At 35.5% G+C, this 20,352-nt stretch overlaps 1 protein-coding gene across 3 annotated transcripts in view; it reads right to left on the bottom strand.

The window, feature by feature from the left end:
• ATRNL1 (attractin like 1) overlaps nucleotides 1-20,352 on the bottom strand; it is a 464,000-nt gene that overhangs the window by 255,054 nt on the left and 188,594 nt on the right. The window lies entirely within an intron of this gene.

The raw sequence follows: 20,352 nt of genomic DNA, 5'->3' as shown, positions 1-20,352 counted from the left end.
CATTTCTCCTGTGGTGCAAACCCCACGACATGTGCAGAACACATCTGGTTCTCACTGTGGCACCATGCGGGCATAGGAGGCATAGGGAAGTGGCACAGGCTACTATGTGAACAAATAGTCTTGGCTCTGAATGAGAGTTCTCAAGATTCTGTTGATATATGCATATGTGCATTTGTGTTATATACACAGGCATGTGTGTACATACATATACACATATGTGTGTGTGTGTGTGTGTGTATATCTGTGCAAGTATAGGAATCTATCAAACTCGACTTAGTTTCAGATTCAACATTCGATTCCAAAGAAGGAAGATTCTGCAATGCCCTCTTCAGATGCATGAAAATGAAAACAGAAGGATTTCCCACAGAGGCCAGAGCCAACAGCCATGAGGGAAGGACGAAGGGGTTGCTCCGGAAACCTAAGCCAAGATCTCCTCCTCACAGGGAAGGAGATGGTAAAACATTTCACTGACAGGAGTTCAGAAGTGCTACGTTCAGGGACTGCTGAACACCTTCCATCCGTCATGTCAAACGAAAGCGTTTATCATGGTTCTCCTGTCCCATGCCCTCACTGAATGTTGAGTGTGAAACAGGAGGCTGCTAGATAACTGACATTTTTACTTCAAGTTATTAAGCAAGTAGATGAGGCCTTTGAGTTTATTCCTGCAGGAGGGAGCTGTGCAGTGAGTGTATTTTATGCACAAAAGGAAGGCAAGTCCGTGTGTGTGAGAAAATGGACTGTAGTAAATTGTAATAGTTTTCAGTACTATTCCTCTTCTCCCTCCCCCACTTGGTAGGGGTATATTTTTTTTATGTTTACTTATTGTACAAGCAATGGATTTATAACAGAAATAATGGAAAACACAAGCAGAAAGATATTAATTACCTACCAAAGGAAACAATCATTAGGCAACTAAAGGTTAATACACACCAAGAAAGCAAAGTGCTGAGCAAAGCACTTAAGACCATGACAAAAACAGGGTGATACTAGAGATACGAGCCTGTCCAACAGGAACAACAGTACAATTCATGTGCCAGAAGAAGCCTACTAATCTTGTTAGGGGATGCATAGTGTAAAATTAGTCTCGGCATCTGTCTGAAAGAAAAAGACCAGTCTAATTATTTTTGTCTATGGCAGTAAATTTCTGTACTCATTTGACAATCAGACTTTTTACAATTCAGATTTAATCTTAAGGCTGGTAGAATCAATAATTTCAATTGAGCTAGAATAACAATGAATTCCGTTATTTTGCTATAGTATATTCTGTACCGTGAATTTTGCAATAGTAAACTGGTATATTAGAGGTTTTCTTTACAGAGAACCAACACAAAGCTGTGGCAGCTATAATTTAGTTTCACACAGAAAATGATGAGCAGCAGCGAAGGCTGTCTGGCCTATTGCCAAATGGAGTTGTCTGACAAGACTATTACTGAGCATGGCCTCCTGACCTTTCCACTGGAGGGTTAACCACCTCATCTCTCATCAATACCACCCTGATATTTGATTCAAAACACTTTGAAAAAGATTAAGTGTTACATAAACAAATTGAATTCAAAACAATGTCATGCAAAATTAAAATCAACATTAATGACAGTTAATATTTGTCATAACTTAATGTCAAAGTCTACAAATATGTATAGATAATCTAGGCACAGAAAATATCCTAAACATTCAATAAAAAAGACAAAGAAACTTCATTTGTGTGTGTGTTTAAATATATTTCTATTGATTTCAGAGAGGAAGAAGGGAGAGGGAGAGAGAGATAGAAACATCCATGATGAGAATCACTGGTTGGCTGACTCTTGTACAATGCTGGGGATAGAGCCTGCAACCCAGACATTTGCCCTGGCATGTGCCCTGACCAGGAGTCAAACCTTGACCTCCTGGTTCATGGGTCGATGCTCAACCACTGAGCGACACTGGCTGGGCTGCATGTGTGTTTTTTAAAGCATTCTGAGTAGCCTATATACAAGGAGAATTGAAGACCAGCTGTGTGAGTTCTGGCGCTCTTACCCAATTACTGTCAAAGAGCCAGATACTGAAATACAGTCCCTATGACAATTCAATGTGCTTTCTTTATTAAGCAAATGAGAATCCAATGACAAAACAAGGATATAATGATAAAAGACTGTGAATAAATATGATAATCCCCATACTGATATAGGTTGCCCTTTTGAAAGATAAGGACTTTTTGCCCAAGATCATGGCTGAAACAGTAGTTGATTTTAAATAGATCACTTAAATAGTTCTCCAGCTTATGTAACTAATTATCATTGCACACAATTATTTGATATTAATGGCAAAATGTAGCTTACACTTTATAGATCATAAGCATGCTAATAACCTTTAAATATATTTTAAGACATTATGTTAAAGCCATGGACTGATTTTATCATAGATTCTTTTATTTCCCCAGCACTAACCATCACAACTCATAGAGTCAAGCACTTTTCCTTATATTTCTGATTCTGCTTGCCATTTCTCACAATGACTGTCAGTTTACTATGGGCTGGGATGGCCCACCAGTTCTCTAACACTCAGCATCAATGGTCTAATCGTCTGAAAATGCTCTCCATGGAAAGTGCTACAAATGTAAGGAAATCTCTTGCCGTTGGTTAAGTCTACCTGAATTCTACATCTAGGATGTCTGCAAAAATATAGTCCTAGCAAGTACATGTCATTAACATGCAGAAAGGAAAAAGGTTCCTCACACTTGAAAAACACTAGCAGGGGTGGAAAATGGCTATGTGATCAACAGTGAAAAGAGAGTAAAACTCAGTGTAAAACAAGTTGAAGAACACTCCAGATGTCAACAGCATTAAACCTGCACACATTCAGATAATAATAAATGCAACCATGTACACAGAGCTTGCTTCCCAACTTAATCCTAGTTAGGGCCAAATCCTGACACTATTCTTAGCTTCACTGCAAATGAACATGAGCATTCTTTAATGCAATTCTTTCTGTGTAAAAGTTTTACTGCACACATAATTGCTCAGATCTCAGTTCCAGCTTAGTAAACAAAATTACTTGAAAGGAGATGGCCCATTAACAATATACATTTTCTAAAACTCAACATTAAGTGGGAAAAGATGAATATGTGTTATATGCTCAACCTAAATCACTGATGTTTTAAAACAGTATAATTTGTAAATTCTTAAGATTAAGTGTATTAAAACAGTGAGTTTAACAGGTCTCAAAAAAAAGCAGCAATGTTTACTACAATTCTATTTTCAAGTGTTACCTACGAGTTACAGGAATTATTCTCTTTAAAACTGAGTCAGACCTAATGTACTATATATTGTTTTGAAATATTTTCTCAAAGATTCCAGAAGTTACAATCACTGGAAAATGATTTACATATGCTTATTAAGCAATTAAAAATAGCACCCTGGCCCTGGCCGGGTAGCACGGTTGGTTAGAACGTCATCCTGATATGCCAAGGTTGCAGGTTTGATCACCGGTCAGTACACATACAAGAATCAACCAATGAGTGCATAAATCAGTAGAACAACAAATTGATGCTTCTCTCTCTCTCTCTCTCTCTCTCTCTCTCTCTCTCTCTCTCTCTCTCAAAATCAATCAATAAAGCTTAAAATCGTGCTTCCATACAACCCAGCACAATTCCATTTCTGGGTATTCAACCCAGCACAATTCCATTTCTGGGTATTTATCTGAAGAAAACAAAAACGCTAATTTGAAAAAATATATGCACCCTCTATGTTTATTGTAGCATTAATTACAATAGCTTAGATATAAAACCTAAGTGTCCACCGAAGGACAAATGGGTAAAGAAGATGTGAGATATATATATCTTCATATATATATATATATATATGCATATTTACACACACATATATGGGAAAACTATAATAATAAAAGTGTAATATGCAAATCGACCGAACAGCCCAACAGTGGAACGACCTTCAGGACGAAGCTGGGGCTGTGTGGGGCTGTGAGGGCCAAGGCTGCGAGGCAACTGAGATGGCTGAGGCAGCCGGGGCTGCGAAGGCCTACTCTTGCACGGATTTCGTGCATCGGGCCTCTAGTTTAGCTATAAAAAAGAAGAAAATCTTGCCATTTGTAACAACATGGATGGACCTAGAGGGTATTGTGCTAAGTGAAGTAAGTCAGACAGAAAAAGACAAATACCATATAAGTTCATTTACATGTAGATTCTAAAAAACAAAAACAAACAAAAAAACCACCACAAATAAATGAACAAACAAAACAGAAACAAACAACAAACTCATAGATACAGAACTCAAACTGGCCGTTGCCAGATGGAAATGGCACAGAATGGGCACAGAAGTTGAAAGCAATTAAGTGCAAACTGCCAGTTACAACGAGAGTCACAGGGATGAAAAGCACAGCATAGGAAATGAGCCAATAATACTGCATTAATATGCACAGTGTCAGATGGGCACTAGGCTTATCGGGTGAGCAACTCGTAAGTTATGTAAACGTTTAAACACTCTGTTGTGTACCTGACACTAACGTACTTTTGAATGTCAACTAAACTGAAAAATGAATTTTAAATAAATCCACAATCAATCAGAAAAATAGACTAAGATCATGAAAAATTTGCAGAAAGAAAAAATAGCCCGTAAACATAGGAAAATATTCTTGATCTTACTCTTACTTAAGAAATGCAATTTAGAACTACTCTGAAATACCATTTCTCATTATCAACTGGCAAAAACAAAGTTTAACAACATACTCTGCATGCAGTTGGTCGGAAAATAAAGTGGCAAAACTGTTTTCTAGTTGAAGCTATAAATATTACAAATGTGATTACCATTAAGCCAGGAATCCCATCTGGAATTTATATTGTAGTTATACATGGATTACATAAAAAAATAGCCTATATTTCAGTTTTCAAAAATTAAAAAAGCAAAAAAAAAAGCAACTGTTTATTTGCAGGGGCTAAATATACCAGGGTACAATCATGCTATAAAATACTATGTACCTGTCAAAAAGAAAAGGTCTGCAATGCAAAGATATTGAGATTATGTTAAGTGACAAAAGTGATGTGTATCAGAAGATACATACCATATTTCTTCATCCTAAAATGTGAATTTTTTCAACTTTTAGCATTTCTGACATTAAGATGCACTTTATAATCATTGTCATGTCACAGTTTAATTGCCAACATTGTTTTTTTCTTGGTGATACATAAAAATGTTGTGCACTACACTGCATAATATTGCAGGTTTGAGAAATATGAAAATATATTATTCTTGTGTAAGAAATGAGGCAAATGAGATTATATATTTGTATTTGTTGATATTTGCATTAAAAAACCTTGGGAGGACACATAAGAAACAACAGAACCAGAGGGTGAGGGGTGGGCATGGTTATAGTTACATGTGAAAATACTCAATTTATAAATTTTGTTTTTTTCTAATTTTTGAACTACGCAAATATATTGTTTATATAAAAATTAAATATATTTAAAATAAAAACGTACACTGCAAAACTAATTTTAAAACATCATTCTAAAGAGTCTGCATTTGGCCCAGCCGGCATGGTTCAGTGGTTGAGCGTCGACCTATGAACCAGGAGGTCACAGGTTCAATTCCTTGTCAGGGTACATGCCTGGGTTGAGGGTCCTATCCCCAGTGTGGGGCCTGCAGGAGGCAGCTGATCAATGATTCCCTCTCATAACTGATGTTTCTATCTCTCTCCCTCCCTCTCTGAAATCAATAAAAATATTTTTAAAAAAAGAAAGAATAGCCCAAATTTAAAAAAAAAAAATCTGCATTTGCTTTTTACTCATCACATCATATTCTTGCAAAGGTAAAGTCTGTGTTTGGCTAAACATTGAGAATTCGCTTATATACAGTGTGTCCCTAAAAAAAGTATACACACTTTAACAGCTGATAGCTCAATTTTAAAAATGAAACGTATTTTAAAAAACACTGCTTTTATAATTATTCAAAGTGTGTGTATACATTTTGAGGGGATATCCTATATTTAGGATCTAAATTCTGGCAAAGAAACTTAGGGTAAGATCCAATCCCTATAGCAGTGATGGCGAACCTATGACACGCCTGTCACCTCATTTTTTTTGGTTGATTTTTCTTTGTTAAATGGCATTTAAATATATAAAATAAATATCAAAAATGTAAGTCTTTGTTTTACTATGGTTGCAAATATCAAAAAATTTCTATATGTGACACGGCACCAGAGTTAAGTTAGGGTTTTTCAAAATGCTGACATGCCGAGCTCAAAAGGTTAGCCATCACTGCCCTATAGGCATGATCAATGTGTCTTTATGGTCAATACTGATTGAAAATATTGCCACTGATGTGATGATGTTGGAATTTTAAATTTGTGCTAAAACAAAATACTAGAACATGGCTTTAGTAATTATATATAGCCTATCTTCAATGGCTATGCTTTATTTTGTTTAATGCTTCTATATTTAAAATTTTAAAGTAACTTTCAATATTAATGTTTTGGCAAAAAGAAGATGAAGCAATTAGAATGCATTCCCTTTCTTGTGAACGTCAATATTAAGAAAGGACTTATCCTATCCTTTTCCCTCTAGCTGAGGTAATACATATCACCAAGACCTAACAGACTGCAGTGTGCTGGCCACTCACTGTGCTAGACAGTAACCTGCACCAGGCGGGAGTCTATGCACCACGCTCATAAAAAGTTATTCCACTGTTATCGCTAACAGCCAGCTCTCAGCACCAAAGTCACCTTCATTTGTAATCCAACAAACATTTATCTGAAGAAATATAAAAAGTAATTCTAAATACAATAATGAGGCATGTTAAGTAGAGTAACAACCAGATAAAGGATGACAGTATACGCAACTGCCACCGAATATTTCACTCATCACGTGGCAAGACTATAAAGGTTTTATAAAGGTTAAACAAAGAAGAAATCACAGACATTGTGATTGTTACTTATTATGCATCATTCTCCTTGCAAGCACTTTCTGGAGAATTTATTTGGTTTTCGCCATCCTAATTAAACTCAGTTATTAAACTACCTTCTAGTTGTTCACTAATGAGCAGGTAATTTGCTAATTAAAAGATGTGAAAAATGAATGTCTTAACAAAATAATGGAAAAAAAATATGTTCCAGCATTAATCTAAAACTATACCTTAACAGAATTTGAATCAGCATATGATTATACTTTTGAATTAAAAACTAACACTGGCAACAGTGATATCAAAGTGAAATGAATCTTGATTCTTGATCTTTTAATAAGTTGCTGGCAATTCACCTAATACATATTTTTATTTAATATATATTTTCTTGGTAAAATAGATCCATAAAAATTATATGGGGAAAAATTAAGAAAATCCTAATTTTTAATCTGTGAAACAAAACGAGATGTTTATATATGGAAGAAATTATCCCAATACATCTCAAAGAATTTTTAAAAAACAGTAGTCCATTTTACCACAGATATTAAAGGAAAAAAGGGATAGTAGTCTAAAACAACATTAACTCTATTTATAAAATGTTAAGATTATTAAACTATGATCCAAGATATTATAATCAACTAACCCAGGGGTGGGCAAACTTTTTGACTCGAGGGCCACAATGGGTTCTTAAACTGGACTCAGAAGAAGGAGCTGTGGCCGTGTTTCCGACGTTGCCATGTTAACACTGCTGCTGGAGAAGGAGCGGAGGGGAGAGCAAGAGAACCCTCCTCTCTTTCAGCTCCGCGGGCCGGATAGAACAGCCGAATGGGCCGGATCCAGCCCGCGGGCCATAGTTTGCCCACGGCTGACCACATGTTTCCAACCACCACAAGTTTCTACACTCGATCTTTTAAAACCCATGAACTTTTCAATGTTCAGACTGATGGATCTCAGAGAGAAGGAGGGCGGGGGACGGGCAGAGAGCAACCAAAGAACTTATATGCATATATGCATAATCCATGGACACAGACAATAGTCTGTGAAGGCCTGGGGTGGAGTGGGAACCAGCTGGAGGGTGGCAATGGGGGAAAAGAGGGAATATCTGTAATGCCCTCAATAAAGACTTAAAAACAATGAAGTATAACGTAGTTTTCTTTACCCCATATTGGGTAGTTGCTAAACAACGTGTGTTAAGCAAACAAGACATTCCCCACAAATACAATGTGCATGAACTTGCTGACAGATAGGTATACCGTTTACCAAAACTAGGCTTCAGCTGCCAGTCATTGAGCATGGTTCACCAACTAGTGTGCAATTCATGGGTTGCAAATATGTAGATGCCCTCATATCTTTTTTTTTAAGTTTAAAAAAATGTATTTATTGATTTCAGGGAGGAAGGGAGAGGGAGAGAGAGATAGAAACATCAATGTTGAGAAAGAATCATCGATTGGCTGCCTCCTTCATGCCCCACACAGGATCAAGACCAAAACTCGGGCATGTGCCCTGACCAGGAATTGGACCCTGACCTCCTGGTCCATAGGTGGACACTCAACCACTGAGCCACACCAGCCAGGCAATGTCCTCATTTCCTTGGCAGCTTCCAGGACACAGTGTCAGAGCCCCTGCCCAGGAGGCCTGCATTCATAGTCAGCCTTACCTACTTATTTTAATATATCTTACGAACTTAGCTTTTTAATGTGTACCTTGACATGAAATAGCACTGGTAGCATAATATGGTGATAATAGCATTATTGCTAAATACAGTATATATTTTAAAATGCAGTATTCTAAGTACTTTGGCAGTTCCACTTGTTTCAACTGATTGATAAAATAACCTACAGTAATCCATAGGGGTTATAATTTAGCTCCTTACACTCCATTCATATCCCTCAAAAATTCATAATAGTCTCAATACTATTATTTAGTAACACAATTGTCCTAAAATAATAGTGCATTTTAATTAGATTTTGCATTTCAAAGCATTTTCTATGCAGAAAACAATTTTATGCAACTTATATCAATACCCTAAGATAAAAGAATAGCCAAAGGTTATATGTAAATTACTAATTATCTAAAGGAAGCAAAACTGATTTACTGCTTAATTCATGTTAGCTCATCTATTAGGCAAATAACTATTCTGAAAGTAATAAATTGTTCACATCTATTTGAGATTTTTTATATTCAGCAATATAATACAAAACCAGCTTCTAAGAATAATGCATTTTTATCATTTTGATTAGAAAACTATAGGCTTTTAATATAATTGTTTAAACAATTATGCATGGTTTTTTGAAAGTCAAGACAATGTTTCAATGAGAAACCCTATCAGAGTCCACAATGACAGTACTTCAGGATGTATTAAGAGAAATAAAGACTTAATATTTTTAGTGAGGCACCTTTAAAGAAATACACTAAGTAGAATCTTGCTAATCTATATTTTATTGAAACTAATATTATTCCACACTAATAACTTAGCATTTTAAAAAAATAAAGACAGTCGATATTAGCATAATCAACGGACACAAACACTGGGGCGGTGGGGGCTTGCCCGGGGTGGGAATGGCTGGGGAGTGTCAATTGGGGGGGAAATGAGACATATGTAAAACTTCAGACGATAAAAAAAAATATATTGATTATATATTTAAATGACAATTGGGATCTATTCAATCAATTAAAATATATTCTTAAAATAAAATACAGTCAAAAGGAAAATTTCCAATATAAATGATGACTTCTGGATTTTTAATTATAATCTTATCTATTTTATTTGAAAATACTGACCCTGTGTAGATTTTAAGTTTGGAAACAACTGTACTTTATATTATTAGCAGTTGGAGAGACTGTGCTTCAAATCATTACAAGTCAGTTTCCTAATCAAGGAATTAGGACAAAGGAAGTAACTGCTTATGGCTCTAAATGTACTATGTGGAAGATTAGTAACTGAGTACCGCAAGTCTGTAACAGACTTTAACACAGTGCTATGGTACAAATTAGTTATTTATACATAATGACTTTTTACATTTAAATCAAGGGAAAAGTAGCAGAAGCCAAATTGTATTATTACTTTCCATTTATTCATCAGAGTACAGCATAGTCTAAAGAAGTTTGCCAATATTTGAATTTAGCTCTCTAAGATTATAATGTAGGTTGGTGTGCCTTAACTTTCTTAGTGAAGTCCTTAGTAATTTTCCCTATGTGATTATTATAAACTTGAATAAGGGCCATGAGTTTTTAAGAGGTACTACACTGGAGCTGGTTTTCTCAGAATTACATTGCTAGAACAGTATCCCGGAATTCTTACAAAAATCTCTTTGAAAGAATATTCTTAGTGCATGATTCCACTGTAGAAATAAATAGTAAAGAGAAAAAAATATGTAACAAATGGCCAAAATGTGATATATCATGAAACTATTAGCTTATATATTTGATACCTCATTAATATATATAAAATATTATTTTTAAGATAATAACAATTTATAATTACAAGAATGTATTAGAATTTAAAAGTTAAAATACTAAAATCTTCCAACAGGAAGTATAGTGTGCTACAGTTAAAGTAAGTAATGTGGAAAAAGAACGTGTGTTTACATTTACTTGTATATGGATAAAATAACTTCAAAAGAATACTCACAAAAAACTGATAACATTGACTGGCTCTGGGGAGGAGAGAGCTGAATAACTAGGAAAAGGGGTGCAAATTTTCAACTTTGAAACACAGATATATCACCTATTAAAATAGATATAAAAACAAAATGCAAACAAGTAAAAGGAACAGAAATCATGCTTGACTTGATAGCAGACTGCCCATGTGTACTTCTACGGGAGAGAAGAATGACTACTAAAAATCTCTTCCAATACCAGAATAAAGGTTTGTGATAGCAAATTACCAATGAGATGGGAAATGTGAGTAGGGTAAAAAGGGAGGGGAAAAATTATGTCTGTCTTTTGCTGTTCAAAGAACTAGAACAAACTGACCACACAAAATGAGTTTAAATGGGCTTTTGGAATAAAGAATAAAGCTCTGATTCCCAGCCCTTGTTCAAAGTATTGGCACTAATATAACAGTGGATTTCAGACTCAAAATAATTAATATACCAAAATAGCTAACATTTGCAATATTAGATTCATGATCTAATGGCATGCATGTTCAATATATTCAATATATTCTAATAACCTAAATGTCATGATTAAAGTATATGAATAAATACAATACACTATACAGCAAGAATACCAGATAATTTCTAGATAACAACAGTACATGTCAACTGTCAATTTGACTGTACTTTCAGTACAGCTGTGATTCTTGGGGATGAGAAAAAAAAGTAGAATTCCTTTTCTGAAGGGAACATCAAAATCAAATGGAGTTGGCTTTTCCAAATTATACTATTTTGAAATCCTCTTTGGTTGAGAATCCCTATTGTAGTGAACCACTACTAGTGATGGAGGGTGCACAATGTCTGGATGGTTCAATATATTACATATTTAATGCTCCTTATAATATGGTTTAATTATTGAGAAAACCAATTCTTCAGGATATTATTAGGAAAGCATGTGCATTCTGAAATTAAAATACAAGGTAAATGACTAAGATAACTACATACTGTTGGGTGACTAACCTAATCTTTGGATAATTAATAAGGAATGCATTATAGAAACTATGTTAAAGTCATAATAGAAGCATTTTGCTAGGAGCAGATTGTTCTTCCAAATTAGAACCTACAGAATATATTTTAAAAGCTCACAAAGAAAAGAAATTTTAGCTCATAAAATTATATATACTGCTAGTACTACAGGGCAATGTGATCAACTTAAGAATAATTACTGACATACTGCTTAATTCTGTATTAGTATTAAATGTCTATACATATGCCCAAGTGTTAACAGTATGTAGTTAGGGGGGAAAAAAACCAATGTAGGGGGCCCGTGGTGGTAGAAGGTTGGATGCTCCAACACAGAAGTAAAACTATGGCACATTCTTTAAATGGGTGCAATTCTGTAATTTAAACAATATTTTACAAAATATGAATGATGTTAATATGGAATGCTGGTAACATTATTACCTATAGACTCAACTTTCAATGTGTCAAACCCTTTATGTTACTACAATTCAGAAAAATTAGATTTCTATCATTTCACAAAAGATAAAAGATGTTGCTTTGCCAAAGATATTATTTTAACAAAAGTAATTCAAAGTCAGATAACAGAAAAATTCTTTCTAAACATCAATGATGAGAGAGAATCATTGATCAGCAGCCTCCTGCAAACCCCCTGTGCTGGGGATCGAGCTTGCAACCCAGGCATGTGCCCTTGGCAGGAATCAAGCCTGGGACCTTGCAGTCCACAGGCCAACACTCTATCCACTGAGCCAAACCAGCTAGGGCCACAACTTCATTTATTATCATCATTTATTATTGGTGCTATTAGTTAATATTGATGACTGTTGATAATAATTACTGGTGAATGATAGCATGCATTATTATTGGTCATAACCATCCTAATAGGCGTAAAGTGGTATTTCATTGTTTTTTATTTCTATTTCCCTTATGCTTAATGTTGCGGGGCATCTTTGTATGTGTGAAATGGCCATTTATACATCTTACATTGTGAAGTGACTATTCATAATCCTTTGTCTCTTTTTAATAGTAATTTCTTTTATAATTGAGTTGTAAATTTTCTTTATAATATTTAGATACATGTGCCTTTTCATATATATGATTTGCAAATATTTTTGCCCATTCTTTATGTTGTCTTCTTACTTTCTTGTTCTTTGATGTATAAAAGTTTTTAATTTTGATGAATTCGTTGATTTTTTCTTTTGTGGCTTAAGCTTTTTGTGTCATATCTTAGAAGACCTTGCAAGGTCAGGAAAATTTATTCCTGCCTTTTCTCCTAAGGGTTTTATAGTTAATCTCTTACATGCCGGTATATTGATCCTTATTGACTTAATTTTTATGGATAGTGTAAGATCTGGGTCCAACTTCATTCTTTTGCATGTGGCTATCCAGTTGCCCAGCATCATTTGTTGAAAGAGTAATCTTTCACCTATGTAATTGTCTCTGCACCCTTGGAAAAATCAATTGACTGTAAATGTAAGGGTTTAATCTCTAGATTCTCAATCCTAGTCTATTGATCTATATGTCCATCTTTATGCCAGTAGCAAACCAAATTGATTAAGCTTTGTAGCAGGCTGAACTCAGGACAAGAATCTTCTGACTTGGTTCTCCTTTTTCAAGATTCATAAAGGGCTATTCAGAGTCCTTTATCTTTGACAAATGAATTTTTATTATCTACTCATCAATTTCTACAATGGAGCCAGTTGGTGTTTGTATAGGGATCACAATAAAGCTAGAGGTCAGTTTGGGGAGTGCTGTCATCTTGGTGAAGGATCTCAGCAGCTTTTACCTGGCGCAGAAGCTCTGTGATACAAAACTGGGCTGGGTTGGGATGGAGGATGAGAAATGCTGGATTGGGAGGAAATAGGCAGAGGGCAGGTTATAGCGCCAATACTACAGACTTTTAAACTGAGATTTAGTAGAATTTCTTGAATAATTTTTTTGTTGGTTATATACACTTAGAACAGCTTCCATAGATTTAAAATAGGTATTTGTTTTAAAAATAATTTTCACCAATTAGGCTTTTTGTCAGTTATGGTTGCACGGAGCTTCTCCTGCTGCCAGTCTGGAAGTCAGCACCTCCATTCTCTCTCTTGTTTTTAAATGTTATGTTTTTACTTTACATTTTATTTTTGTTGGCGAGGAAGTGTAGAAAAGGGAACCCTTGTGCACTGTTGGTGGGAATGCAGATTGGTGTCCACAATTATCCACCTAAACTCTATTCTCAACACAGCATCAGAATTATCAGTTTAAAATCAGATCCTCACTCAAATCACTTAATTTGTGGTTTTCCATCTTTCTAAGAGTAGAAGCCAAAGCAGAGTTTCAGTGTCAGTGGTGCATATTAGAATCAATGTGGGCTTTAAATATGAACACATTAAGCTGAGGCTCAATTCCAATGTATAGGTGTGGTGTGGGTGAACAGTGGCAAAAGAACTCAGGGATACAGAAATATATATTTTTGAGATCCACAGGTGATTCTAAGAGACTACTAGATTGAGAACTACAGTGTCAAAACCAATATGAAGAAGGGGAAGAATCACAGATATAGGAGTTGCTATTACTAATAAATTAATGCATAAAAAAAATGTTAACCTTTCTTTTTTTAAAAAAAAAAAAAAGGTTAACTTTTTTTTTAAATATATTTTATTGATTTTTTACAGAGAGGAAGGGAGAGAGATAGAGAGTCAGAAACATCGATGAGAGAGAAACATCGATCAGCTGCCTCCTGCACATCTCCTACTGGGGATATGCCCGCAACCCAGGTACATGCCCTTGACCGGAATCGAACCTGGGACCTTTCAGTCTGCAGGCCGACGCTCTATCCACTGAGCCAAACCGGTTTCGGCTAACCTTTCTTTATATTAGGCTAGAGGCATGGTGCACAAAATTCATGCATGGGTAGGGTCGACGATCAGGGCCGATCTGCAGGGAGACCGGCGGGGCGATCGGGGGGCCCCCGCTGGCACCCGCCTTGGCTGGCCTGGGGCCTGCAGGCTGGGGGAAGCTCCTGCATTAAGCGTCTGCCCCCGGTGGTCAGTGCGCATCACAGCAACTGGTCGTTCCGCAGTTCAGTTGATTTGCATATTAGGTTTTTATTATATAGGATATCAACAATAACAATAGCTACCATTTGTTAAAGTATGGCAAGGAAAAGGCAGTGGGGAGAGTGCTTTGCATGCATTAACTTATTTAGTGCTAAAAACCTTATCAAATAGGCCCTACCACATTTTATTGATTATAAGACACATTTTGTTTTCACATTTTAATATCTCTGAAACCTGATATGTCTCACAATCGATGAAACTGTACAAGCACTGTTGGCCAGATGGCAGCTATGATAAAGTTGTCATTGCCAGCACACACACAAACTTGATTACTGTAGTCAATGATAACATGTGAAGTGCTCAAAACATTTTTATGTGAGTCAAAAAGTGATTTATGAAATGTTGAACTATGAATGTGAACAAGTTTTATTAATACCTTAACTAATTTATTTTGTTTCAACTTTCCTTTCAGTGTATACATGTGAATGATATAATAAAATCTGTATCTAAGAAACTCTCTAAAAGTCCTTTCAATAAGTATAAAAGAAATATTCTTAGTGGTAGAGAGTACTGTGCCATAATTTCATTGGCACTGTCTGTTCTTTCTGTTACATCAAATAATGATCGACTGTGTCACAATATTAGATAAAATACAGAATATTCCCCCTGCTATAAACAGATTCATAGGCTATACTACAAGTGCTCAATTACTGAATCAAACCTGTTGAAACTCAGGCTATTTTTTATGTTCTTTGTATGATTCAGAGAGCTTGAATTTTGGGATGTGACAGACTTAATTTAAAATCACAACTCTTTCATTTACTAATTATAAGCTTTGAGGCATTGCAGTAAAATCTCAAATTTCTTACACACAACTAAAAGGGAAATAATATATATCTTCTAATGTGAGAATTAAATGCTATTTTAGTAAAATGCCCAACTGCAAAATGTTAGATCTTTTCCTAAAATTTAGTTGTTTGTTACAATTATGAAATAATATAACCATCCTTCTTTACCAAACATCATTCCCAGAAACCAGAGATAATCCTGGTGATTTGCTTAAAATTGCCATGTATATAATTCATGTGTGTGGATGAGTGAGTGAGTGAGTGAGTGTGTGTGTGTGTGTGATTTAGATAATTGGAAATATTATAAATCCATGTCAATTATTACCCAGTAAGAAACATATCTTTAAGATCTATCAATTCTTTCTTTGTTTTTTTGTTAATCCTCACCTAAGGATATTTTTTCCAAATGCTCTTCAGAATGGAGATCAAGGGATGGGAGAGACAGAAAGAAACATCAACTGGTTGCCTCCCACGTGGGCCCTGACCAGGGGTGGGGAGAGAAACCTCAACCGAGGTACCAGGAATCAAACCTGAGACTGCAGTGTGCAGGCCAATGTCTTAACCACCGAGCAACCCTGGCCAGGCAAGATCTGTAATCTTTTGAGGGCCATGATTTTTGTTTGATTTGCTCACTGCTGTGTTCATCTAAAAATGTGCTTGAAACAATATAAGTTGTTCAATAAATATTTGTTGAATATAAGAATATTTCATTTTACACATACCATCTCATTCTTGTTTTCAGTTACATAATACCCCATTATAACAAAACAGAATTATTTCAAGAATAATTCTGAATGTCATAAATTGTTTTGGCAGGCAAAAAGCCCTATATAAATATCTTTGCATGAATATATTTTGAAAAAGAAGGTAGGGAAATGCATTGTTTCTCCACCTAAAGTAATATATCTCATTACTCCACTCTCCATAAGTTGGGTGGCTAAAAGGTAGAGTAACACACTTTGTAAAACCTTGGATTACATTAATAATACTTAGATGATAACCCAATTATCACAAATATAGCATCGCAGATATTTTATTAACCCAGGGCATTTCCTTAGTAAAGTGTAACTTATTATGACTTCTCTGATTTTGTGCCCATAAAAAAATATAGAAGGAAATCATATATTTGCCTATAGAAACTCCTACTTGTAGTTTATAAGTTTTAGTTTACTAATTTTAAATCAAATTTCAGGTTCATGTGCTAAATTAAAATATAGGTTTTATGCTGTATGATTATAAAATGTGCAAGAGAGTTATAATACATCTTAAAAATAAATTTCCATTTAAAATGAGTATTTTAAAGCATGACAATATTTTAAGTGAGTCCTTTTAACATACACTTTCTCCTAACAAATGTATTTGTAATGTAATAACTATTTACTTAAAATTGAATGTGGCATTAAAAGTTAATGTTTTCAAGCTATAAAAACTCATCCTTCCACTGTATTGAAATATTTCCAATAGTCAATATCCATTTATTTGTCCATTAATTAGCACTGCCCCTCACACCTCCCAAATTTCATATTCTTTAAAGAGTTATCCTAGAAATGAGTTTGGAACTCCTATATGAAATGGTAATATTAAAATTGAAGTCGTTTGTAGTTTCATTTTTCTGTTTTTTAGTGCCACTGTATTCTCAGGGGTGTTATTCAAAAGACACAAAACATTAATAATAGCTTCCGATATTAAAATTATACCACAGAAAAAGCATTTGTGTGTTTCTGAGAAGCCAAAACTTCAGTTTTTTAAAAAAGCAATATGCCTGGTTGAATTAACACAATATATTTAATAATGTTCAGAGATTATTTTCATTTTAAAATAGTCCTGATATTTAGAAATGCAAATAGCACAATTCCTGTTATAAAATTACAGAAATACTAAGAAGAAAAATATGTTAAATAATTTTCATTTACTGTTACAGATAAATTGTCCTTCTAACTAATCACAGGGGTCCTCTGAGGTTTACAATAATTGATGTGCTAAGGTTTTTTTTAAAAAACACACACACACAAAACACAAAAACCAAAAACACTGGGATATTTTCCTTTGGGGAATATTATAGTTAATCTAACAGTTAAAACAGAATAAAGACAAGATCAGATAAAAACACATTTTTCACTTCCATCCACATCAAGTCTATAACTGGGATCATCATATAAGCTACAACTAATGTAGTTAAAAATAAAAGTCTTTTGTTCTCTTAAGACCAAACATGACAATCTTTTAATAATATAAAAATTATTATCTAATACTAGATCTCTGCTAGCCATCTAAATAATGACATCTTTACTTTGGGTATCAATATACAAATGGTTTTCTAGAGATTAGAATTTTTTACTTAAAAGATTTCATAAAATTAAATCTCCTCATAATATTTTTTAACATATTATACTATAACTAGAGGCCTGGTGCACAAAAATTTGTGCACTCGGGGTAGGGGGTCCCTCAGCCCGGCCTGTGCCTTCTCGCAGTCTGGAACCCCTCGAGGGATGACCACTTGCTGGCTTAGGCCTGCTCCCCGGGGGATTTGGCCTAAGATGGCAATCAGACATCCCTCTGGCAGCCAGGCAGCCCTCGAGGGATGTCTACTTGCCAGCAGGGAGCAGACCTAAGCTGCAGTCAGACATCCTTAGTGCTGTTGAGGAGGCAGGAAAGGCTCCCACCACCACCACTGTACTGGCAGCCATCAGCCTGGCTTGTGGCTGAGCAGAGCTCCCCGCTGTGAGAGCGACTGACCACTAGAGGGCAGCTCCTGCATTGAGTGTCTGCCCCCTGGTGGTCAGTGTGTGTCATAGTGACCAGTCATTCCCAGTCCTTCTGCTGTTAGGGTCAGTTTGCATATTACCCTTTTACTATATAGGATAGAGGCCTGGTGCACCGGTGGGGGCCGGCTGGTTTGCCTTGAAGGGTGTCCCGGATCAGGGTGGGGGTCCCGCTTGGGTGCCTGGCCAGCCTGGGTGAGGGGCTGATGGCTGTTTGCAGCTTGTCACACCCCCTTCAGGGTTGGGTCCCCACTGGGGTGCCTGGCCAGCCTGGATGAGGGGCTGAGGGCTGTTTTCAGGCTGGTGGGCGACTGAAGCTCCCAGACTCTCCTTTATTTCTTTTTTTTTTTTTTATGCTGGGATTTATTTACCTTCTATAATTGAAACATTGTTGCCGTCACTGACGCTCCCAGTTCGATGGCCACCGCCGGCTGAAAGCAGGTATCTGCGGTTTGTTTAGCTTCTATAATTGAAACACTGTTGCTTCCGGAGCTCAGAGCCGGGCCACGGCAGGCAGGGAACATCGGCTTCCTCCATCACTGGAGCAAGCAATCCTCATGTTTGCTTCAGCTGCACGGCTGCCGGCTGCCATCTTTGTTGGTAGTTAATTTGCATATCACCCTGATTAGCCAATGGGAAGTGTAGCGGAGGTATGGTTAATTACCCTTTTTGTCTTTTATTAGATAGGATATGGGAGGACCTCTCAACAAGACAGATTTTCACAGATTTTGTATTTCAGTATAGGTAGCAAATTAAACATTATTGCCATATTCTTTAACAAAAACTAGATGCGTTTTGGAAGAAGAGCATTTAACTGGCGGAGTAATGAGAGGACATGGTGATATTTAAAGAAGGACAGATCAGAACGGGCCCAGTGGTCCCTAGTCTAGTTCTCCCTTGTTCTCTCCATATGCAACATGTATTTGGAGAGATTTGGACTTTTAATCAAAAGATAAATTCATATTTTTTTATTTTTTGACTAAAGTAATAGCAGCTTCCCAGAGCTTCTAATAACATATAATAAACAACATCACTACATTGAGTTTATATAATATTAACCAAAAGCAATTAGTTATTTTGAGAAGTTTGAGTTTAATAAGAAAATAAACTATTCACGTTAGTCTTCTCAAATATTTAATACCATTTCTAAACTTTAGTTATCACATACAAACATTCCTAGAGTTCCAGGAACCCTCAAGTGGGAATTAGTTATACAGTGCAATCCTTTCTCTTTGGTGAAAACAAAGTTCAATTAGACAACAAACCCACACAGAAGCCACTTAATGCCAGAGTTGTATATTGATCTTTTCACAACCCACAATTATTACAGATGCATTTGATAAACTTTAGAAATCAGATATTTAAACTTTGCTACTCATGATGAAGTGGAAACCCAGGATCCCTAATTGATCCTGAATTCTCTTCTAATGATTAGGGACATAAATGTCACTTACCGTATTCCTTCAAGAAGCCCTTTGTTAACACTTTCTGCCTACCAATTGTTTTTCAATTTGTGAATCTATAATTTCACCTTAATAGGTTGTCTAAGATGTTTATTCCTACTGGTTATCTCCACACAGAATTATACCTTCTTGTCAAATATTTATATATTTATATTTAATTAGCTCCTTTTCAATTAAATTACTTTTATCAGAGGGTCATAACTAGCCTGTACTCATTGATACTGCATCGGCCACATGTAGTAATCAGAGAGGCAGAGAGGGTTAGATGAATAATTAATTTGTGGTGCAAAGGTGTCAAGTTTGTAGGCACTGAGCTTTGATAGATGTTTGAAAATAAAAAAATAATTAAGAAAAACTCACAAATTCTATAACTTACAAAACTCTAGATTACTTTTAAATAGCTGAAAATATAATCTTTTAGCATGTGGAAAAAACAAGGTATGTAAATATAGGGCCTCTTTATATTATTACACACAATTATACATGCAAGATTATACTAGGAAATGCAATAGCAAAGAGAATACTAATAATAGAAAACTAATATTAATACTAATGTAATATAACAATACTGTTAAAACAGAAACCTTTTTATTATGTGAAGTACAGACAATAAATCTGCTACATACTTATGCTCCTCAGATTATTACATTTCTTTTTTCCTTTCAATTAGCTAATATGAAACTGTATTTATCAAATCTATTTATAGCATCATTTCTGAAAGAGTATTAGGAT

Source organism: Myotis daubentonii, chromosome 13 (assembly GCF_963259705.1).
Source record: "Myotis daubentonii chromosome 13, mMyoDau2.1, whole genome shotgun sequence".
In the NCBI taxonomy this organism is placed as follows: Eukaryota; Metazoa; Chordata; class Mammalia; order Chiroptera; family Vespertilionidae; genus Myotis; species Myotis daubentonii.
The sequence above is the reverse complement of the archived record's forward strand: the minus strand, read 5'-3'. Positions and strand labels throughout refer to the sequence as shown.